This window comes from Polyodon spathula, chromosome 4, assembly GCF_017654505.1.
Source record: "Polyodon spathula isolate WHYD16114869_AA chromosome 4, ASM1765450v1, whole genome shotgun sequence".
Classification (NCBI taxonomy): domain Eukaryota; kingdom Metazoa; phylum Chordata; class Actinopteri; order Acipenseriformes; family Polyodontidae; genus Polyodon; species Polyodon spathula.
Window position 1 is genome coordinate 13,416,388 of NC_054537.1, and position 23,922 is coordinate 13,440,309.

At 37.0% G+C, this 23,922-nt stretch overlaps 1 protein-coding gene across 1 annotated transcript in view; it reads right to left on the bottom strand.

The window, feature by feature from the left end:
• LOC121314203 (unconventional myosin-X-like) overlaps window positions 1–23,922 on the bottom strand; it is a 106,022-nt gene that overhangs the window by 80,162 nt on the left and 1,938 nt on the right. The window lies entirely within an intron of this gene.

The following is a 23,922-nucleotide window of genomic DNA, read 5'->3' on the forward strand; positions in this document are numbered from 1 at the left end:
CCATGAGGGCCATGACCTTTAACATCAAGCCTTAGTTCGGACTTAAAGTCATTTCCAACCAAAAGCAATGAAACGTCTGACTAGAACACATGAGTTTTAGAGGGACAAGCCTCAGTTTAGCACACTGATGTCAACATAACATAATATATGCCATAGTTCTGTATCCCAGGTTCAGAGTCCAAAAGTACAAAGTGTGAATATGTGAACCTAAGTGACAGAAAGTGTTCTACAGTACTGTTCATTATTGCATTATTCCTGGTCCCACATCATACTGTAGCTACATTCAAACACAGACTGTCAAGTTCCTGGTTGACCAAAGCACAATATATACTGTACATGAACCTGTTCAGTAGCTTTTATTCAGCCTTTCACAATAAGAAAAGTACATCTTTGTTGACACAACAACAGAAACCTATGGAATGTGACATCCGGGCAACCGCTTATGTGAAACTTCTAAACGAGGGCTGAAACTGACTGTTGTCTCTTACAAGACTTCTTCCTTGATCAATTCACATATTCTAAACAAATGTTAAAACAAATGTTCAAATATGCAGTACTGAACGGAAATAGCGTGTGCTAGTAAACACGAAAGATTAATTGCACTTACATAGACGATGACAAAAAAAATACAAGAAACTTTCTTCAGCTTTTCTATTAATAAACAAATACACACACACACACACACACACACACACACACACACACACACACACACACACACACACACACACACCTTTCTGTCAAAATAATGTATCACAGCAGTTTCTAGCATAGTCACTCCAGAGCTAATAGGCACTAACCCACCTCAGACAGCTGGAACCCTGATGTTGTTTCTTTCAGGCGTGCGCTACAAAATGACACCCTTTGTCTTGTATCATTAAGCATATTAAAACAGGCACTCTGGCTCTCGTGTGCTAACTAGCTTCCCCTCTAAAACAAACCCTCCAGACACACAGTCTTATTGTTTCTGTATAACTCCCTCTGAATTTAAACCTTCTCTACTACTGATATGAGCGAGAAGAAGGAAAGCACATAGAGAGCTGACATTTGCACCTGCAAGTCCAGTCAGCTAATGCACTTATTAAAGAAACAGCTGCTGCCTTGGCACAAACCTTTTCAGATTGTCTTTTTGTTAATGTAGCTTGGTGCCTTTGTGGTTCTGTTAGCACATGTTAGCTGTATTTGTCTTGTAAAGCTGTCACCTGCTCTCACGTAACAAACAATGAGAAATTATTTAATAGAAAATAAATAGCAAAGAAAGGAAGAGAAACAATATAAATTGGCTAATCAAACAAGGTCTCAAATCCATTTAGCAAAGCCTCTGTCGTGAAATCAAATGTGCCTTTTCTACCCAGGGTATACCCATGGCTAATACATTATAAAGAATTGTATTTCTTGCTAATTTGTCTGATCAAACATGCAAGTCCAACTGTGTTTTTTCCCCTCAAGATCCACTGCCATGGTCTCATGAACAGACCAAGTTTTAAAGTACAATAATTTAAAGCCCCAGTTACTCACCATCAAGCTCCTCTCTCCCATGTCCGTCACCCTTGTTATCTATAGTCCACCAAAGAACAAAACTGCTTTTTATTGCTGTTTTCAGAATTCCTCTCCTTTGTCTGAATTTCTACTGACAAAATCCTACTTCTAGGTGACTTCAACATTCATGTTGTATTACCTTCTTCCCCCCTAGTGACCGACTTCAACACGCTTCTGGACTGTCTTGGACTCTCTCAATCTGTCAACGTCCCCACTCAAACCCAAGGACACACCCTGGATCTGCTCATCACCAGGGGCCTTGATATTTCCAGTCTCTCCGTCCAGATTCCTCTCTCTCTGACCATTTCTTAATCACTGCTAATATTAATTTCCCTGCTCCTTCCTCCGCTACTGATACTGTTATCTCCTTCTGTCCCAAAAACATGCCAAAACCTCTGAAACTCTTTGACTGTGTCTCTTCAGCCTCTCTAACTGGTACTCTCCCGTCCTCAGTTGACAATGCGATGACCCTCTACAATGCCACCCTTACTCATATCATCGACATTGTTGCCCTGATTACAACCAGAACCATCAAGAAGGATTGAAACTGCCCATGGTACACCCTCGAACTTCAAGTGCTTAAGTCTGCCTGTCGCAAGCTTGAGTGCAAGTGGAGGTCGTCTGGATAACGGTTCACTGAGAGATCTGGACCGACCATCTCGCGAACTACAGGCGTACGCTCGCTGCAGCCAGGGTGAAGTACTTCTCTGAAATCATAACTATGGGACACAGTAAACCCAATGTTCTCTTTAAGACCATTGACCAAATCCTACATCCAGCCACAGACAGATCCATCTCCCTTTCATCCTCCTATCTTACCTGTCATGATTTCGGCTCTTTCTTTTGGAACAAAATTGAAAACATCTATTCTACGGTCTCCTGCCACAAATCCAGTTTACTTCTTGACCACCTTGACTCTCCTCCGGTTGCCCCTCCTGCCCTCTCCCTGTTCTCTCCTGTTTCCATTGCTGATGTCTCTGGCCTACTGTTGAAATCAACCACTGCCACGTGCATCTTGGACCCCTGGCCAATTAACCTTGTCCGTCTCTGTGCTTCTGATCTTGCTCCTTCCATTATGTGCACTCTCAACCTGTCCTTGGACTCTGGCTCGGTTCCTTTCCTTTCTGTCCCATCTCCAATCTCCCTTTTTTATCCAAAACTCTTGAAAGGGCTGTAGCCAGTCAGCTGATGAAACATCTCACGGATAACATACTTGAATATCTACAGTCTGGTTTCCTGCCGCATCACAGTAGTGAAACTGCACTGCTGCAGATTGTGAGTGATCTACTGCTTAATGCTGATGCTGGTGCTCCCTCTGTACTTGTCCTCCTTGACCTAATAGCAGATTTTGACACATAGATCACGGCATTCTTCTTGACCTCCTTTAGAAGTATGCTGGGATCTCTTGAAACAGTCTCTCCTGGGTGTCCACTTGCCTATCTGGACGCATGCAGTCTGTTTTCTATGCTGAATGCAGTGGTGGTGCAAACCCAGCCACTTGTGGTGTCTCTTAAGAATTTGTTTTTGGACCCCTTCTCTTCAATATCTACATGCTTCCCTTGGATCACCTCATCCGCTAACACAGCCACATGTTTCACTCCTATGCTGACGACACCCAGCTCTACTTAAAACTGGACCCTGGAAGCCTCTCTGCCATGGTCTGGCTCCCGGCTTGCATTCAAGACATCGAGGCCTGGATGTCTGCCAATTTTCTTCAGCTGGACACTAGCAAATCTTAACCCCTTGTAGTAGGATCTAAAACGTTGCTGCTGCCTTCCACCACAGTACGAAGCCTTGGTGTTCTTTTTGACAACAACCTCTCCTTTGATGCCTACATCTCCTCTGTGGTCAAATCTTCCTTCTACAATCTTCGAAACATCTCCAAAGTCTGTCCCCACCTTTCCCGCCTAGATGAGGAGATACTTTGTCATGCATTTGTCTCCTCTCGACTCGACTACAGCAACACTCTATATGGTGGGCTCCCGGCACACACCATAAACCGACTGCAGCTAGTTCAGAATACCGCTGCCAGGATCCTTACCAGATGTAAAAAATGTGATCACATCACCCTCTGTCTTGCCCAGCTGCACTGGCTACCTGTAAAGTTCAGGATTATTTTCAAAACTCTCCTGCACACCTATAATGCCCTTCATCACACGGGTCCCGAGTACCTCCTTAACCTGCTGACCCACTATGTCCCTGCCCGCAAACTGAGGTCCTCCGACTCTGGCCTGCTTGTTATCCCCAAGCAAAGTGCACCACACTTAGACAATGCTTGTTTAGTTTCATGGCTCCGACTCTTTTGAACTCTCTCCCAGCTTTGGTGCATGATGCTCTCACAGTCGCTCGCTTTAAATCCGCTCTCAAGACCCAACTGTTCTCTCTTGCTTTTCATGCTCTTGCTACTATTTCACGTATTATACTGCTATCATGTATTATGCATTTTTCACTATACTTAATGTATTATGCATTTTTCACTATACTTAATATAATTATACATTATACTGTTTATCATGTATTATGCATTTCTCTGTATTTAAAGTATTATGGATTTCTTGTTACTTCATCTTGTAAAGTGCTTTGTGATGGTGGTCCACTATTAGGACTACTGATTTTCCATGATCACAGAATCACAGACTGAATCGCGGAATTAGGCACTGGGAACGGAATTGCCATTTTGGTAATGGAATTCTGCATTGCAACTGCACAAACAGCCTTTTACCGCTGTTATTCTCCTACAAAAAATAACGGATTGCTTTGAAAACTACACTACCCAGAAGCCCAGCGATGACGTTTGTATAAAACATTTTTGTATGTTTATTTGGATCATTGGATAACAAGAAAACAGGTGGTTTTGTGGGCGTTACGCTGATGGACTGTCTGTCTCTGCTAAAACGCTGCTTGTGTGCTGTGTGAGTCGAGCTGTTTAAAAAAGCAACTAGCTGTTTTGTGAGAGTTATATTCTGTGGAATAATTTTGGAGTTGTATACGCAGAAAAGGGAAATGTACCTAAAAAAACAAAACAAACAAAAAAAAAAAACGATTGTCATATTTATTTTACCAACTGTACCGAACGCAAAGCTGATGTGTTTATTGTGTAATGAATGTGTTTAAGGAATACAATATGAAAAGTAGTCAGTAGTCAGAAGCGTTGATATCTTCTTAACAGTTATACTATTAATATGTCACATACACTTAAAAATGTTTGTAATGGTACTCATTGTTTCTCACTGTTCTATTATTAAAGTACTATTCATATGATAAAATGCGTTCAAATATATGAACATTAGGTTATGTAATATTTATTATTGCTTTAAAATGCATAGAGTAAAATACTTTGGCCCGCCTACTCCTAACATTTTTTTCCAATCTGGCCACCTTAAATTAAAAAAATAAAAAAACTCTTTGAAGAGCCCTGCTGTAACTAAGGCAACTCTATCTGTCCAGGGTATACGAGAAACACATGCAAGCAGCTTTACAGCAAGTACAGCATAAACCAGTCAGCGTTGTTGCAGATGAAACTACAGATGGGAGAGATAAGTGTCCTGAACATTGTATTTAATTTGTAATTTTATGAAAATTGTATACGTTTGTAATAATACGCCTCGTTTTTTGACTAGTCAGTATATTGTAATGCCAGTGTTTTTTCAAACCACCTTTATTTGTTCAGTGATCTGCAGTACATTGTTACTAGTGGACTGCTTTAAGAAAGATTTTTCCTGAAAACTACAGTATCTCAGGGACTTAAATTTAAAAAAAAAATGAATTCAGTAGATTTTTTTTTAATGTCAAAATGTTAATTTATGTTCAAATTACATTGTTAATTCTTAATAAATTGGTAAAAACTGAAAAAAGGAATTGGTCATTTTGAAAAACTGTTACGATATCTTACTTCAGACAAACAACAAAATAACAGATTAACAAAATATTTATAATAAAATAACTGAATTATTTTAGGTTCGAACTGTTAAATTTGTATAAAAAATGTGCTGCCTGTAACACTGTGTGGTTTCAGATATAATTTCACATTCTAATTTATTGTTGAATATTATTTAAATTAATTGATGATGCCAGTATTTATGGGTACCACTGTGTGAGTGTGTGTGTGTGTGTGTGTGTGTGTGTGTATATGTTTATGATAGGTCATCAAAGCAGATGCACAGAACAGAAGATAAAATATCAGCTTGATTGGTTTTGAAGGTCAAGCAGGCAGGTGCTGCTGTGAACTGCTGACAGGTGTACTCATAAGCAGAAGTTTGCACTGCCAGTGTACATACTGTATAACCAGCTGATAACAGGCTTGCTTTCAGTATGACCTTGATATTCAAATAAAAACATCTCTCTCAAATTTCTGGTAGTTTCATTTTATCTTTTAAATGCTAGAGGGCCTAGGACAGTTCGTTTGCCTAGGTTCTACTAAAAAATGTTAACAGCATAATTGTAGAAATTCATCAATGACCATTAAAACACCCAAAAGAAGAATGTGTGATCTGTTTTTTTTAATGCATAACTGAAGAATGAGAAGAGAATCCAAAAAAGTAAGAAAAACAATCACATGGGACTGAAAAATAGAACTAGACTGATTGCGTAACATCAGACAAATCACCAAGGTGAAGCGCTATAAACTGGCTGTCATTCAAAGTTAAGTCCAGTTTTTCCACACTCAGTAGATACAAGTGCATTGTAGGTACTGGAGCAGCAGTTGGACGGAAGGTCAAACATACACAACCCATAGAGTACCTCCTCCAGCAATAAGGATTAAAACACCTGGCTTTCTAATTTTAAAAACATGTCCCTTTACTTGCCAGGGGCGACCAAAATTGGTCTCAGCGATCAAATATGAAATTTGTATTCGCCACTGGCGACTGCGTGAGTTGGCAGGTCAGATACAAAATAAGTTTGTATATTATTAGTTTTGCTGTTTTTTTGTCGTCCCCCCCTCCTCAATATTATTTAGCACTATTCCCCCCACCCTCCCTCCTAAAAGTTTACCTCAGTATTCCACGTGGTTTACTCTGCATTCCATGTGTGGTTGGACCCTGTTCAGGCATTATCCCAGCAGCGCAATAAACAGCACACAAAAAAAAATGTTCTTAATTTACACGCAGTGTATGTACCTTAAAAATGGTCCTGGCTTGGATGCGAAAGTAATATAATTTGACATCTGGTAGCCAATGTGTTGTTGCTAATCATGCTGTTTGTTAAGTTTTCACTGTGTTCATAAAGTTTATTCAAAGTCTGCTGTTGTATAATGAACTACTGAAATCAAATTGCTCAACATCAGCATCCATTTGTTTTTTTTTTATAACTTGTCATTAAAACAACAGCCTATTCCCGCTGATTGCAAACACTTAGTTTTTTGTTTTTGTTTCATCCTTTCGTTTGTAGGATGTGTATGTAGCGTGCTTGTGGGAAGGCAGCAGCAGGGCTGCTAGGTGACATAATCACATACAAAGACATAAGCCCGATATACACTCCTTGCAAAGGAGCCGGCACTTTTGTACAGCAGTATAGGCGCTATGCTGGAGTGCTAGAGGTCCCGGGTTTGTGCCCACCCACCCTGCCTGTGTTAACCTAGTTTGCTACATATACAAAAATTGAGATTTTACAAGCAAATTCATACTACATTTTTTCAGGCAAATTGATTTGTAACGGTGATTAAACAAGAATATACTCCGGCTGGCTTTACAATGGATTAAGGGATGCGTATTGGCCAAGGGGGTGTCAATCAGTGACGTCACTATATACCTATTTTACCTGGCCCGTTCTTTTTATTTATTTATTTATTTTAGGCAACCAAATTTTAAAAATTAGGAGCCAGATACCCATAAGGACTTTGGCCAACTTTGAGCCCTGACACACACCTTCTAAAAACCTATTTTGTATCTTGAAGAGATCCCACCGCTGCCACCCTGTGATGAAACATAGCTAGTTAAAAACACACAAATGCAGTTGCAGAACAGAAACATGAACTACAGTAATCCGTTGCGTATCCGCCCATCACACATCCGCCCTAACTGTTTATCTGCCATTAACAATCTCTTCAGCAACGTTAGTTTCTAATGAACAGTGGAGTTCAAAGATTGTAGATCCTACCAAAGTTTTCGTACACTGTGTTGTATGTGCTTCATGCGCTGCCATTGCTGGTAGTGTCAGGTGAGCTGTTCAGTGTGTTGATATGTAAATAAATCCTGTTCGCCTGCGGGGTGTATCAACTTCAACCTCTGTCTTGATCTCCTTCCTGTCACTCAGCAGCAAATGCTGTGTCACAAGCATTAACACCCTGTATCTTTCTAAACAAGGGATTTAGGGGAGGCCCTTAATAAAAGCTGAATCTCAAAACAACATTTATGTGAATATAGAAATTGCTTTAGCTGTGTATAATGGTATTTAAAACAGGATTAATTTATCTTCCTTTTTACATATCCACCCTTACTCTGGCCCCACCGCAGTAAGATATGCAACAGATTACTGTATATCCAAATCACTAGCTTAATCTTGTGTTTAAAAAGGATAGCACAAAAACCTCAATCCCAAACTAATGTGAAAGATTTGTCAAATTAGTGCCACCAATTTATTTATATGTGTGCGCTAGTCAGTAAGGTTTGAAAATCTTTGGAACCAGCGGTATTAGTGGTATGACCTCTACAAAGGCAGAATATGATCCCTCTCCTCTTTGATTGTAAAAAAGCTGAGCTGGTCATTATTTACACACATCTTCATCAGAATCAGATTGGGTTTAAATAACAGACACACATCTCAAAATAGGCCAATATACTCTTTAAAATGTCCAATAAAGATAAATAAATGGCAATACAATGTTATTTAGTTTAGTTTATTTAATAGTATTTGTTCCCCTTTGTTTACCAACTATTCATGAGGTTGTGACACTTTTAAAAACGAATTTCTTCATAAAAATACTCAAATACCATCCATTAGCAGTAACTGCTTAATCCTTTACAGGGTTGTGGTGAGCTGGAGCCTAACCTGGCAGACACAGGGTGCAAGGCAGGACTACACCCTGGATTGGACGCCAGTCCATTGCAGGGCACTACACACGCACACGTTCACACTGAGGGCAATTTAGAGTGACCAATCAACCTGACCAGCATGTCTTTGAACTGTGGGAGGAAACCGGAGTACCTGGAGAAAACCCACATGAACACAAGGAGAACATGCAAACTCCACACAGACAGACCCCCCTCGGCCAGATCTGAATCCAGGACCCTGGTGCTGTGAGGCAGCAGTGCTGACCACTACGCCACCATGCTGCCCCTTACTCAAGTAACCCTTTATCTAATGCTGTTCTGAACCACGGCGGAAAAACAAGTTTGCTTTGGTAGACACACATGCTATTATCTATTCAGTTAGACGTAATAAAGAAACAATATATACTAGTACTAGTGCACTAGTAGCGAGATTAATCTGTTTCTTTCTTGAGCAGCAGCCAGCTTGGCATTTATGTGCTACAATATTTAATGAACAGAATCGTTTAGTTACTTAGGTACACAGATCAGTATGTTCCGGATAATGGCCTACAATCGGAATCCTTTTATTTCAGTAAAAACAGAGAGATGTGAAGGAAACTGTTAATCAAGTCTGCAGGGATCAAAGTCTATAATTTGAATCAGCAGGGTACTGTAACAACTAGCTAACTTAAACCCTTGGCAGTTATGCACGTCAGTAAGTGTGCTGATAGACACGCACAGAGTAGACTACGTGCAGAAACAAAGGTGTCTGCATAATAGATGGGACGCTGCGGAATACTTTATTATCACATAACAGACAACCGAAATTAAAAATAGGACTGGTTTAGAATCCTTTGGTTTTGAGAGAACTTTTTCTCCATTATTCATCTAAAAAGCAACACACAAGTAATTTTTAATTAACATGTGACATTTTTCCTTGAGAAATGCTTCTTGGTTATGCTAGGTTGTGTGTGGTAGGAAACACATCTTTGCATTAACTTTGCTAGTTAATCTAGTGTCTGTTAATGCCCAAAACATGCAACACAGATGGAGCCATATACATAAAATTAATCAACAACATGTAAACACTGTCTTCACTTGTTTCTTTTAAACTGTTAATAAAAACCTAAGTAAAATACTGTATGCTTGTTATTTTATATTAAACTCTAGCCATATATGAAAATGATTCATTAAATATCATTAAAGCGGAGTAGAAAAAAGGTGAACTGTAAATTAAAACATGCTGCCACACAGCCTCTTGTGTTGACTGCCACCACACTTGCATTTTGTGTATTGTGCTTTTTTACAGTTTAGAAGTACTTCAACATACATTTTCTTCATTAATGTTCCATTCCAATAAGCGCAACCCCCCTCCAATGGGCTATATAACACAAGAGAACATTGTTCTTTGTTATTAACTTGAACTAAAGTTAACTGCAGTTGACATTTTCACTCAGAATGATTTGATTGGGTAATGACAAAAAAAAAAAAGTAATGCCATCATCTGGATTTCAAAAAACAAATGATTCCATTTGGGTCTGCAGTGTGGTAAATCTATAATTTCTGGCAGTAGTACTCAAATTTAAAATAAATATACCCCCAATTAATATATATATATATATATATGTATATATATATATATTATATATATATATATATATATATATATATATATATATATATTATATAATTGACTCTATGCACATACAAAATTTAGTTTCACAAGTGGTAAAAAAATCTGACGAAATAAAAAAAATTTTTTTATATATATCAATATTAATAATATCACTGTGAGTATATATATATATATATATATATATATATATTATATATATATATATATATATATATAATAGTTTCTATAGTTATAACCTAGACATATGGAAAAAAACTAAACAAAAAACAAAATTTGATGAATTTTGAAAGTTGGTGCAATAATTAATAAAGTAAACAAATGTACAGTAGCAGATGTCAGTGTGTATTAAAGTGCAATACACAGTTTTGCTTGAGTTGAGCGACACCCAGCAAGCAAGTAGCCAAGCCTGTCTGAGCCTAACAGGTGGTAAGAATAAACAAAGGCTTGGCATTTAAACTAAACATTGTTGCTATGGTTTTAAAATATTCTTACCTCTGCTATTTTCATCACTGAATGCTACCCTGCCCATCACATTTCAGTATCTAGGCTAAAAGTCTAGCCTGGATGCAGCCCTAGTTATGCATCACTTGGCATTTACTGACTTGTAGCTTCAAACTGCACCACTGGAGTTAATTTAGTTGAGATTTTTTGTAGGAATTTTCTGACTTTTGTGGCTTTAAGCTTAAACCATAACTATTTTTTTAAGGTTTTTTTTTTTTTTTTTTTTTTTTTTTTAAATTACAATTCTAGTGCAATACGTAACACATTAAAACTTTCAAATACCCAAATCAGAAAGCAGAACATCAAATATTATAGTTGAGATGAACAATAATAAAAAAAGAATCGTGGCCTAAATCATCATTCCCTGTTTTCCTGAATGATAAACAACCACTAAATTTAACATTTTGTTTTCTCGTTTCTCCCCCTGCTTCAATTATACCACCTTACTGCTTAAGACTTCAAACTAAAAGTGAACTGAAAATCTATGATGAGCCTACAGTACACAGTCACACCCTCTGGCAAGTGCTGAAATATATTTTTTGTCTGCTTACGTGGTGCTTTTTAAAGACCAGTCTTCATTAACAGCAGTAAAACCCAGATAGTACTTCATATATTTCTGTGGTAGAACATTGGGAACTGAACAAACAATTTAGCTGTTTAACCATTCAGTAAAGTTAGTAAGAAAACAAGAGTTAAATAACATGACACCTTACCAATTAAGTGTACCTTTTGCAAGGTTTTAATAAGCTAATTGTGGAAGCCAGACAAAGTGTAGATTATGGAGTGTGCAATATCTTTTAGTTTGTCTCTAACATGATTTCAACTAAATAAAGACATTTCTATGTCAACCTATTTTCACATCAACACCACCTGTTGGGCCATATATTATGAGCCTGACAAATATAGTACCATGGCAACTGACTGAGCACTACTGTAACTGGAGGGAAATGGCCAATGCTTTGAGTAAGTGGATATTCACTGTATCCAAGACCAATTGCTCGTTTCATTTCCAAATGTTTTAATAAATCCACAAATATGTAGGAAATACTATGCTACAGTATGAGATCAAAAAATCTGTATTAAAAACATGACACAGACATACTTACAGTATATCTCCAAACACATTTTAAATATCACCTCCTAAGGAATCCATCAATTTTCCAAAACAGCCGATGCATCGATGTGCTTCAAAAAAGTAATCAAAACCAAAAGTCCAGTAATACATTTAGAGCTACTGAACCGCTTCTAAATTACTGAAAACTATAATATCAAATTAAGACATCATAGTATGCATAACTCCTCTAAAAAGTGTCTTACCCTATTTTTTCCTTGATTGGTGCCAAGTGGCAGTAAAAGCACAAAAATAATCCAATCAATAATCAAACAAGTAAATCTAGGTAATGGATGGTTCATCTTTTGCAACAACAACGTAACTTATTTACAAAAAACAGTCCTGTATCTTGGTGTCCATTTCTTAGATTTCGTATTTGTTAAGAAATAAGACAGCATCCATATTCTTTGCTTTTAAAAGATGAACGGAGCTTGCTTACCATCCTCCCAGCCTTGCTGAATTAACCTGTTTGTATTATTAAAATGCACACCATAAATTTATGAAACACTGCAGATCCACATGACATGGCAGCAAGCAAGCAAGACTAACTCAGCCATTCACTGATACCTTCATGTTATGTAATAGTCATGGAAAACATAAAATGCAACTCTTTACCAATTCTCTGTTGCCATTCTACTTTTACAAAGTCTTGTCTCTTAAAAGTAAATGTCTCTTATTTGACATGCAGACAAAGCATTTCTAACCACAGCTACAGGTGGAATAGAAAATAATGCAATATTATTAGAATTAATCTTTTTGAGAAGAACCTGTGAAAAAATAAACATGATGAACTTTTTCTAGTATAACGTTACAGTAGGAACAACCACAAACACTAAACATCTCACAACATCTTTCATCTGTATTCACAGTGCAACACTGGGTGCTGAAAAGAGATTTCCTGGTCTCAAGGCCAGGCTGGCAGACACGCAGTGAACAGTCAGAGCACATCTAAAACACAAGCTGTCAACAAGACAGTAACACCCCTGTCTGTTACCACTTCCTCATTAACCGTAATGTTAGAACACAGTAACACCATCACCCATTGTCTCTCCATTTAGCATGTAACAGTTTTGTCACACGAACAAGCCACTGAATCACATGGCTTACCTTTTTCTGCATTCATTTTAGCTAAAAGAGATCCTCATTGGTTCCAAAAAGGTGTTTAAATAATGGGTGCCACAATTTGGGACCAGAAATTCATCTGATTTTACAGAGCCAGGAAGGACTTCTACTGGTCCCACTGTATCCCAGCATGCAGTTTCAAGATTATGTTAAATAACTGACTCTGAACTCAGGTATTGAGGGCTCATAATATTACTTCAGCTTTGAACAATAAAGAGGACTGCTGTGCTGCTCAAACCTGGTACTCCAGAAATGAGCATTAAACCCTACTCTCCTACTCGCTCACAGAATGATTGAAGTTGAACTCCTGTAGTAAAGAATTTAAAATGTGTGTCTCCTTTCAAGAGAGTCAGCTGTCAGTCATGTAACTCTGGGTGGCAGGAGCCTCATTACTGTACAGGAATTAAACAAAGTAATTTACTGTAAAACATTCTTTTGTAATCTATGTGGATTGTGGCCATTCACATTTAATGAATCCTTTGGACTCGCTAATCAGCTCTTGTACTACTTTGCCCATAAGGAACTTTTCAGACTAATTAATCAACATTTAGCTAACCAAGGCCTATAAACGGAACTACTGTACAAGTATTTGTATTTGAATGGCTCCATTTAGCGAAAAAAAATACTGGAGCTGTATAAATAGTATTTCAGATTAATGTGGCAGTTTGTAGGAGGGCTATGAACCTGGTACAGTTTGGAAGCTACAGAAACTCAGTTACTAGTACTACACTATGTATTTATTGATAAGAGAGGAAGAACACATTTCAGTAGGAAGATAGGACTTAAGTGGCCGTAAAGTGCAGCTGTTGAGGGAGGCCATCAGGGAGGTTTTGACTTGCAAAGCAAGATTTTTTTTTTTTTTTTTAAAAGTCAAAGAATAAAGTGCTTTGAATCTTTAAATATGTGGTCTGGCTGCAGTTTAACTTCAAATAAGTAAATCATAAAAGCTAACAGAAATGTAAACTGGATCTGAATTTTCCAGTATAAACTTGTCTTGCTCTGTTTGATATGGACATGTTGAGAGCTCAGGTTTCCTACTTTCTCCCATACAGTTAAGGCCTATACAATGTATAAACAAGTGAGTGATGAATAGCAATGCAAGTGTACAATGTCCTGTATGTTTTTAAACATAGAAACAGAAAATAATTTTGGGTTAAACCTGAATAAAAATGCTGAATAGGCAAATACTGTATATTGTAGTGATCTCAGTTAACACAGACAGGCTCCTCACACAGAGAGAGGCAATCCACACACAAGTGGAGGGCGGGTGCGAACCCGTTACCTCTCGCACTAAAGCATAGCGCCAATACTGCTGTACAAAAGAGCCAGCTCCTTTGAAAGGAGCGTATATCAGGCTTATGTCTTTGTATGTGATTACGTCACATACCAGCCCAGCTGTTGCCTTCCCCTATGCACACTACACTCTCCCCCTTTTTTTTTTTTGATTTTTCAAAATTATAGCAATATAGCTTTAAGGTTTTTGCTTTTTTTGCACACTTTTCTTCCCAGTTATTTGTTTTATGAGTGTGTGTTTTATCCAAGAGCATTTAGATGTAACAGTCGATCGTTTCTCTTTGTAAAACAGAATGGAGTAAAGTTGTTTAGTTTTCCCGTATGTTCTGTGTGCAATTATACTTGCAACTCCACTACAAAAAAAAAAACTTGATTGGAGCGGAGAAATGCCTCCATATACAGTGTGTGTGTGTGTGTGAGAGAGAGAGCGAGGGGGGGGGGGGGGGGGGGGGGATCTAGATGTCGTCAAAAGTTTGCATACCCCAATGTGTGGAAATATACATACGTTGGAGATTTAAACTGTTGATGACAACTCTGTTGTCAACACTTTGTGCTTAAGCATTTGTTTGTTTCTTTCTAAACAAAACCTGATTTCTACTCGAATATTTATAATAACATAAGCATTAGTCAGATGTATGTGTTTGAGAAACAGGTACTGTAAATGATGCAGACAGCACACCTACAACAGGCAGACACAGCTAAACAAATACTCTCACTTAGCTTCCCTATGAGGCATAATATTGTAACCTGTTCATACGCGTCTCCCAACATCACTGAAACCAAGACAAATGCAATCACTAAAACTAGAAGGTATCAAATGATATTCTAGTAAAACATCATTTCAACTCACCCTGTAACGCTGGCTCTAGGTCAAATGAGTATGTTTCTCAATAAGATTTATGTAATCTTGAACAGGTGTCCAATCACCCCCAAGAGAGCCTTTGATTATACTATATGAAAAAAATATTTCGAGATAGACAGAGGGAAGCAGACACTTCTTCACACAGAGAGTGGTGAGTGTATGGAATGGGCTACCTAGAGATGCTGTTGAGGCAGAAACACCTGGATCCTTTAAGACCCACCTTGACAAAGTTCTGAGATCAATCGGAGATTAAAATTAAAATATCTGATATTTGTTTCAGGGCTATATTTGCTTTTACTCCAGCTAAGTTTTCTTCACTTCTTTCGAAGTAGGTAAAAGTTAGTTAGTATTTCTAAAGCAGAAATAAAAACATGGGGTGGAAGCAAAAAAATGCAGCAAGAGCTTAGGAAATCTGTCTCGAGTGTCATCACAGAAAAGGGGGACAGCAGCCACTGCGTATCTATCACTACAGTGGAAAGAAAGTAAACTGATTTCAATAGATGCACCAATGTGTGCAAATACAGTATCCGTCAGGTAGTTTTTATTGTGCGGCAATGGTCAAATAGCAAATCATCTTGTGTTTTTCCATTTATTTATTTTAAGAAAATGGTGTCTGAGTAACCAGATATTTAAAATTGCAGTTATATTTAACATAGATCTATAATGTATCATACTGTATGATTTATTTACATAAAGGACTCCAAATATATTTGATTATATGTAGTGGGGTTGACATGTTCCAGTTACTAGCTACATTAATAATTCTGAAAACTAGAAATAGACCGTGTAAAAGACCATTTTAAAGTGATTTTGGAATTGTCTGGACTAAATAACACAGTAGTGTTTTTTTTTTTTCTTTTTTTGAGGAAATGACAATCCTCCTCATTATATCTGTAGTACTTTAAAGTATGCCAGACAGCTGTACATTTAAAATATTTCAACAGAGACCATATGCCTGTGAAAATACCAGATGTTCTTAACAGTATGTCCCTGTTCAGTTTTCTTATCCCTAGAATTGTCTGCTGCTTCAGTTTTTAGAAAATAAACCTGCCATTCTAACCTTCTTCACTTAAGTATTGTATTGTTAATGTTGATATTAGATACAGATCTAGATGATTCTAAACAGCTGTTCCATGCTATATGCTGTTCATATAGTTTGAGACAATACACAACACTATTAAAATAACTGCTTAGCTTTTAATAACTATATTAACAACGGAGTTAATATCCAATATTATCAGCCACAGTAATATAACAGGCTATACTTGGTTGATTAATTAGATCTAGGGCACAGGGTTAACATCATTTTGTTTTCGGTTTTCCGGTATGGAGCAGTAGTGCCTGGTATTAAATATGCATGATGATCTCATTTCTGGTAACTACTATTAAAGAAAATTAACACATACCAGAGCTTGAATTTCAGCGCTGGAATCGTGCATTTTCCAAGTTGCTCCCGCATATCTGCAACTTTCAGTGCAGGAAAATCCTGCAGAGATATTTTAAGACACCAAGCTACTGTATTTTTCACCCAATTTAGAATGCCTGAAACGCTACAACAATCCCTAAGGAAGTGAGTATCTGTGACGAAAGCACTATGAAAGCACTATGTGTTTTTTTTCATATATTCTCATCTCTACCACATATGCCTGATCCTGTCGCAAATTACATAATATGAAAGGACATTGTGTGGCCTTTCATTTGATATGTTACATGCATGCAGTACAAGCTAACCAGCAGTTAAACATACATAAATGAAAACATTGAAAAACAGGCAGAAATAGGGCTGAGTGTAAAGAGTTCAAAAAAATAGAGTGCTGGTTAAAATGAAAAGCACCTTTTTCTTCCGCTGCAGCAAAAACTCCATGTCAGGCAATGGCAAAAGCAATGGAGAGTGCTCTGTCTCACAGTGATGAACAGCTGTTAGGTCTCCTGAAAGCAGCTTATTATAAAGCAACACCAGTGTGAATGATGATGCAGTAAAAAATATATATATACTGTATATAGTTTTTTTATATGCAAAAGTGCCTTTTTTTGCCATTCCCACCTAAAATGTTGGCTGCTGCATAGGGGGGAATTCCCCCAGCACACAAAAATGAAATTCAAGCCCTGACATACTGCAAAGCATGCATTCCTCAGTGATCTATTAAAACATTCTGTCAATGCTGGGGAAAGAAAGAGTGTTTACTTTACTTGAGCCATTGGCGTGGGGAAATATCACTTTTAAATTGGTGGGCAAGTCTGGTCCTGGAGGCCCCATTCTACTAAAGAGGGGGTGGTTGCTGGAGCAGACATTTCCAGCCCACTCTTTCACAGAACTGAGAAAAACCGAGCACGGCTGTATTTTTCTTGTTCGGCCATGAAGTTTGCACTAAAGTTTTTTTTTTTTTTTTTTTTTTTAAATAGGTGACCAATACAGATGCAGTCACTTTACAGTAGTTTCCATCATGCCTGTGCATAACCATTAAAAAATTAGGCACTTATATGTTGCAGATTTAAAAATTGCATTTAAAAAAAACAACAAAAAAAAGCATATTTTTTCTTTTATATTTAATGTGATTGGCATTGCAATTTACAATTCATTATGAAGGGAAAAATATATAGCCTCCCAATTGTGGAGCTGCCTTTGTGCTATATAAAAATGTGAGAAACGTCATCAGTGTGTTCATCTGTCTGCTTTATCACATAGACTATATTGTTCTTATACAGTTCTGCAGTTATGCCCCAATAGAGAGCACTGTGAACACGATTCATATTTTCTGCACTTTTAAGGACAGTTTATACAAGGGTGGTCCGTTAGACCAGTTGAGACTCATATGTGTTTGTGGGTTGCTTTGAGCTCCCTCTCAGATATTCGGATACAAACAAGCCCAGTATAAAGCTAATTTGATAGTTCCTAACTTCTACTTTATTTTCAATTTACGCATTTCTTCAGTACCAAGCAATAATAACGAGAAAGTGTCTTCGAATTGAATTAGATAACTTCTCTGAGCGCTTGATGTCGGCTTTTCTTCTTTGCTGATCATAGCTGGGGATTTGTATTTTTTTTTTTTTTTACGTGGTAAAAAAAGTACTTATACTAACAATGAAAAAATAGAGACAGGGGTCTTCAATAGTGATTGCCCACTAGGCTTCTTCTATTTCTAGGCAAACACAACACAGTGCATTTCAATTATGTATTTCATGGCAAAAAAAGGGGGGGGGGGGTTATGAGGATCAATTGTCTACTGAGATTCTTCTATTTTAAAAGGTACTTATAAAAAATGCATTCAAATGGGGAATTTTAAGGCAAAATTCAAACATTTCTGTTTTTCTGATTACTAAGCATAGTCACATGTCTTAGAGCAATGTGCATTAAACTGAATAAAAACCATCTAAAAAAATTAAACAAGACTTCTCAGCGAACATATTTTTTTTTTTTCAACCACACAAAAATCCTATCCCATAAACCAGAGATCACCAACCCCCAGTACTGCAGAGCTACAGAGTTTTCTGGCTTTCATTCCAGCCGAGCTCTCAGTTACTTAATTGAACCAATTAGTGGCTAAATTAGTCAAGATTAACATGTGGTACAGATCTTTAGCCACTGATGATGTAAAGACACCTATAAAAACTGCAGGAATGGGGTTCTCCAAGACCAGGATGGAAACTTATAATTATAGGCAAATGTAATGAAAAGCTGGTGCAGTCAAAAAAACAATGCTATCATACATTAATCAGAAAGACTGAAATATTCTGTTTTTAACTACAGGGTTGTCATCATTTATATAGGATCGCATTAACAAAATACGGTATGAACTCTAACAACCAAAATAAACAAGCATGAGGTTGCTCAAGGACTCGTATTTATTTATTTTTTTAATCTTGAGAACGTAAGTGGCGTATATGCCATACCATGCAAGTTGGCATCACTATTTGCCCAACTGTGTTTATTAGCAGATGGAGGCTTTTTATGATCTCATTGCAAGTTAGTCTATTTTAGTTTCTCATCCTTACTTTGCCGTCATGCTGTCCTATCCAAGCTGATTCACACTAGAGACATGCAGGTAATTTTCATCTTCTTGCTTATTTAGAGTGTTTCTATTGTACTTTTAAGTATACATTTTTTTATACGGGGGTGGGTGGGTGGTTTTATACAGTTTATCGGTACTGTGTAAGAGACAAGGGACTGCCCTGTATTCATTCCAGCAAATCAGTAATCATGATAATTGAATCATCTGTCCATACATGAGCTAAGCAGATTACTAAGCGGTGGGTGGGGAAGAATGAAACGCAATAGAAAATGTGATATGCTTGATAGAACATTTAAACAAATCCCCAAGATTCTGTCACGCGCCCAAACAGTGAGGTAGAAACAAACCAAAAAGGACATGAAATGTTAAATAAAGAAACTGCCTGAAGCGAGGCAAGTCGTTTTGTAATTTTCATGGCTGCATTACTTCTCTCTTGGCCTAGTAATGATGGTTAGCATAGCAACATTATCTTCATTACATTGACAAATGACTGCTGTTTGCAATCAAATACTCACTCCAAGGACCTTTAACCCGAGCCACCACATTCTTAGTTTACAGAACGCAGTAAGAGTACCTCTGCCTGCCTAGCCAAAACAAGTGGAAATCTAAAGTTTAGGTCCAAATATGCAACAACATTATTAAACTTTGTTATGATAACTGACCTATTTTCATGTTTGTATCTCTTTGCTAATATAGTCATCTTTAATGAGTTTCTGGTTCAAATCTATCTATCTATCTATCTAATTGTCTACCTGATAAGTATTGCTAAAAGTTTTGCATCACCTAGAATTTTAGGATTGAGACAAAATAAATAAATAAACCTATAAAACACAATTTAGATATTTCATTTACCATGAAAGAAACTACTAAATGATATTGCAAAAGTCTACCAGAAGCCATAATAGTAGTACAGTATTTTATGTTAGACTGAAATTGTTCACATTTTTCCATTTCGGGTTTCATTTGACTTTATGAAGCAAAATTAGTTAATTTTATAGGGTGATGCAAAACTTATGGCCATAGTTTTACAACTGCATACTAGAATTTACATTTTTAGGAAGGACCAGTCAGTGATGTACTGTAGCCTTTTGACAAACAAATATGTCTGATCAAATCCCAATGAACAAAATGTTCTAGACTTGGGCAACAAATTAATACCACCATTATGGATCAGTAAAAAACAGTGCATTAAAATTAACAAATCAAAAGTAACTGCTAGACTACAAGCAAAACACCACAACACATGCACTTAACCGAATGCTAGACATTTAGATATTTCCAGCTCAAGACCAACAAGCCTTTGAACAGCCTACAATGGAAAAAGACTTGAACATTCATGAGTATCTGTTGATTCTTCTCTTAGCTTGTTTTTTTTTCTCTTTACTTGACTGCTCACAGTAAAAGTATTTTGGCTTCTGAAATGCATCCTTGATCTCTGCAATAAACCTTTACTTGCCCTTTTAACACCCCTCGTTGTCAACAGTGAATGAAGATTCAAGTAATTCAGACAAATACCTGAAAAGCCTTATGAATACTGCTGTTGTACAACTCACGAGGGGGTTTCAGAACTTGAAGACCACACTGCATTTCAGTAACTACAGCCCACTTGAACAGGACATTGTTTTCACAGCCTAATCCATTTCTTGAACAAAAATGCAACTTTATGTAGGAGTCAAAATAAACTATCCACATCAATTTCGAAGAAACGATTAAAAAACACATTTCATCGCAGTTTTCCTTTTCAATTCAAACTGTACAAATAGTATTAAAACCATTGCTAAATTCTAAATTTGACTATGTGTACTGGAAGTGTCGACAACTGAAATTCCAAAAAACACCTTTTCAGTATTTCATAGTAAATCAATGATAATGAATACCGTAACACTGTCTTGTGCGCTAAATCCGAAGTATCCTGTATCATATCCAATCGTACGCAACTTGTACTCCACTTTTTCAGATTGATATAGTTTGGGCTTTTCTCTGTCTCAAAACATGCTTGCAGCATTTGAAAGATTTACATGACATGACACCACGGAGCACAACCTTACCCCCCCCCCCCCAACATACTTATATTATAACAACAGTAAAGTATATTTATCATTTATACAGCACCTTACCATTCCAGAGGTATTTCAAAGAGCAAGAGGTTATGTTCCCAATTTTACAGGAATACATATCAAGGTTCACGTAATACCACATTCATACCAATTAGTCTTTCAGAAAAACAACTACAGTAGAACTTCAGGTAGATTATCAAAAATACTTAAACCCCTACAATGGCAGACTATAATCTCTGAATTTCTTATAGAGTATCATTATTTCAAGTCTGAGGCTGGTTCTAGGTGCTTCACTTAAACAGAATGACTTCTGGAGTTGTCACATGCCAACCGCGTGACTCCCTTAATGTATGACATATTAACAAAGGGGTATACTATTTAAACATTCTGGTGCTCTGCTGTATGAGGGCTAACAGGGCAGTCTCTAATTATCTTCCAGTGTTTTTTGTTAATGTTCAATGGTATAGACCAGACCCAGAAGGTAATTGTCTTATTGCTCTTGTTAGTGCCAGCACTGTCCCAGTCAAGACACAATTGCACTCACTGTTTTTGGTAAATACAAGCATTTGTCTTTCCGATGATAGGATGCATTTTCTCCTTTGATACTAAAACAGTAAGGAAGTTTTGAAACTTGCTTTCAAAAGGACTGCCTCCTACACACTACAAGCCATCTAATTCTAACCAGAAAACCTAAACAAGTAACTCGTCCCTGGTGCATTTGATTAAATTTCCATCCCTTCCCTTCACCATCTCCACCCTTACCTTCCCACTGGTCCAATCTATTATGGTGGTCCACAACCCTGTCATGCTGGCCAGGTTTCTTACATTCATGGTGCCTAATTCAAATTCATTCTGTTGAAATGGTAAGGACTTACCAAGTACAGGATGGGATTCTAAACTATCTGCCAAGAACAATTAATGATGTTGTAAGTCTTTCACCTTTAAAGATAAAGGGAAAATAAAAGACTACTTCACGATTTATGAAAGTGAATGCTGCAGGCGTTCACAGTGTTTTAGTGGTCAAGATCTCTAAAAATCACAACATCTATAATAACCAAATTAATAATGCTTCAGTGTCTGTTATGTAGAAGTTTAAGAAATATACTTTATTGCCCTGGCCTTTAAGCATCTAAAAGGTTTCAGAAATGTGTGTTAGATCAGCCTGTGTTTTTGTGATGAGGAATTGTCAGTCTCAAGCTTTGCATAATGCTTCACAGGTTGCAGATATAATGTAAATGTGGATAAAGGGAAAAACAATGGGATTTCAACTCTTCCTACTCCCATTCGGTGCCATAAGTAATCCCAAGGGGGTGTCATTGAAGTCCCTGTTCAATACAGAGACCTTGCCTGTTATATAATAAGGACGTGTGCAAGTCAGCAATGGTAACAATTAACCCCACATCTGTAATTTGCAACAGTGAAGTATTCCCCTTTTAAGTGCTCCAACAGTTCAGCATTTTCTTTGATCAATAGCTGTTACTTAAACAGCTCTGTATTTTTCTCCCTTAATATGTTTGTAATTTTGAGTTATTTTATGAAATGTGCACAATGGAGGGGTGTGGGGCTGCTGCTACTTTATTTAGAATGAAAAAGACAGCTCTTGTTTTGTGATACAACTATTATAATACAACTGTTCAGTGTATAACATATTCTTAATAGGTTATGTATTATGCATTATAACTAGCAGACAGTACACAGTATTTAAAATACATAAAGCATTTATAATCATATATTTGCTAAAGATGTATGGAATGTGAACAGTAAGAGAACAGGAGTCACTGTCAACAAATGATTTTAGGAAAATGAGATTTAAAAACTATTTAGGTTTATACAGTACAGGCAGAGAAACTGATTATTTATTTACTTGTATCTGTTCATAACATAGAAGTTTTCTGTGGCCATTTCATTAAACAGTTTTGTGTACAAACACAATAAACAACACACCAAATTCTTAGGCAGATACAATTATTTTCAGTATGAGGGCATTTTAACAATAATCTTCTCTCATGAGTACTTGGGAAACAAAAGATCAAACTAAAATGCTCAATTTTCAAAAGATAGTTTTAGTTTTCTTAAGCCAAATAACAAAACAAAGAACAGCTGTGATAGCATTAAATAATGGCACACAGTCAGTTTAGCTTTTCTTATTGAGTCCTTTTTAAAAACCTCCATAAATACAGGAGAACCAGAATTACAATCACATCCTAGGGTTAGTTATACCCTTCGAGCGCCTGCTGGAAAAAGAAAACTATTCTTTTCCATCTCCTACCAGAAGTTCAAAGAGATGCAGGTTTATTTAGCCAGTCATCAGATATGGCCCAGATTCAACAAACACCAATACTTTTTTCAAACCACATTGTGTATTTAAAACGTCAGCACTGCAGCTTCTAAAGATTTGCAAGGCATTTTTCTTTCTTTTTTTAAATAAAAGGCTAATTCAACACTAAAACTATGTAACAAAAAGCGACAAAACATCCTGCAAAGTAAGGCAAAACACACACTATGCAATATGCTGTTAAAATAAAAGAAAACAAACACGTGTCATGGTTATTTTACTTCTAAACATACATACATGTTTGTGTTTTCCCACAGGTTTTATGCAGCACACTCTGAGGCTCTCTATCCCTGAGTCACAAAAGAGGTGAAATTACAGCAATTTCTTTGTGAGTAAATTACAGAAACCATCCCTTCATTTAGCAATTGATTCTCAGGTGAGCAATATAATCATTTCACAGGATTAGTAACCCACAGGTAAATAAACATTCACTTCCTGATAGAGAGGCTGCTATGTGATTTGAATAAAAACAGGTATTTCAGCTAAGG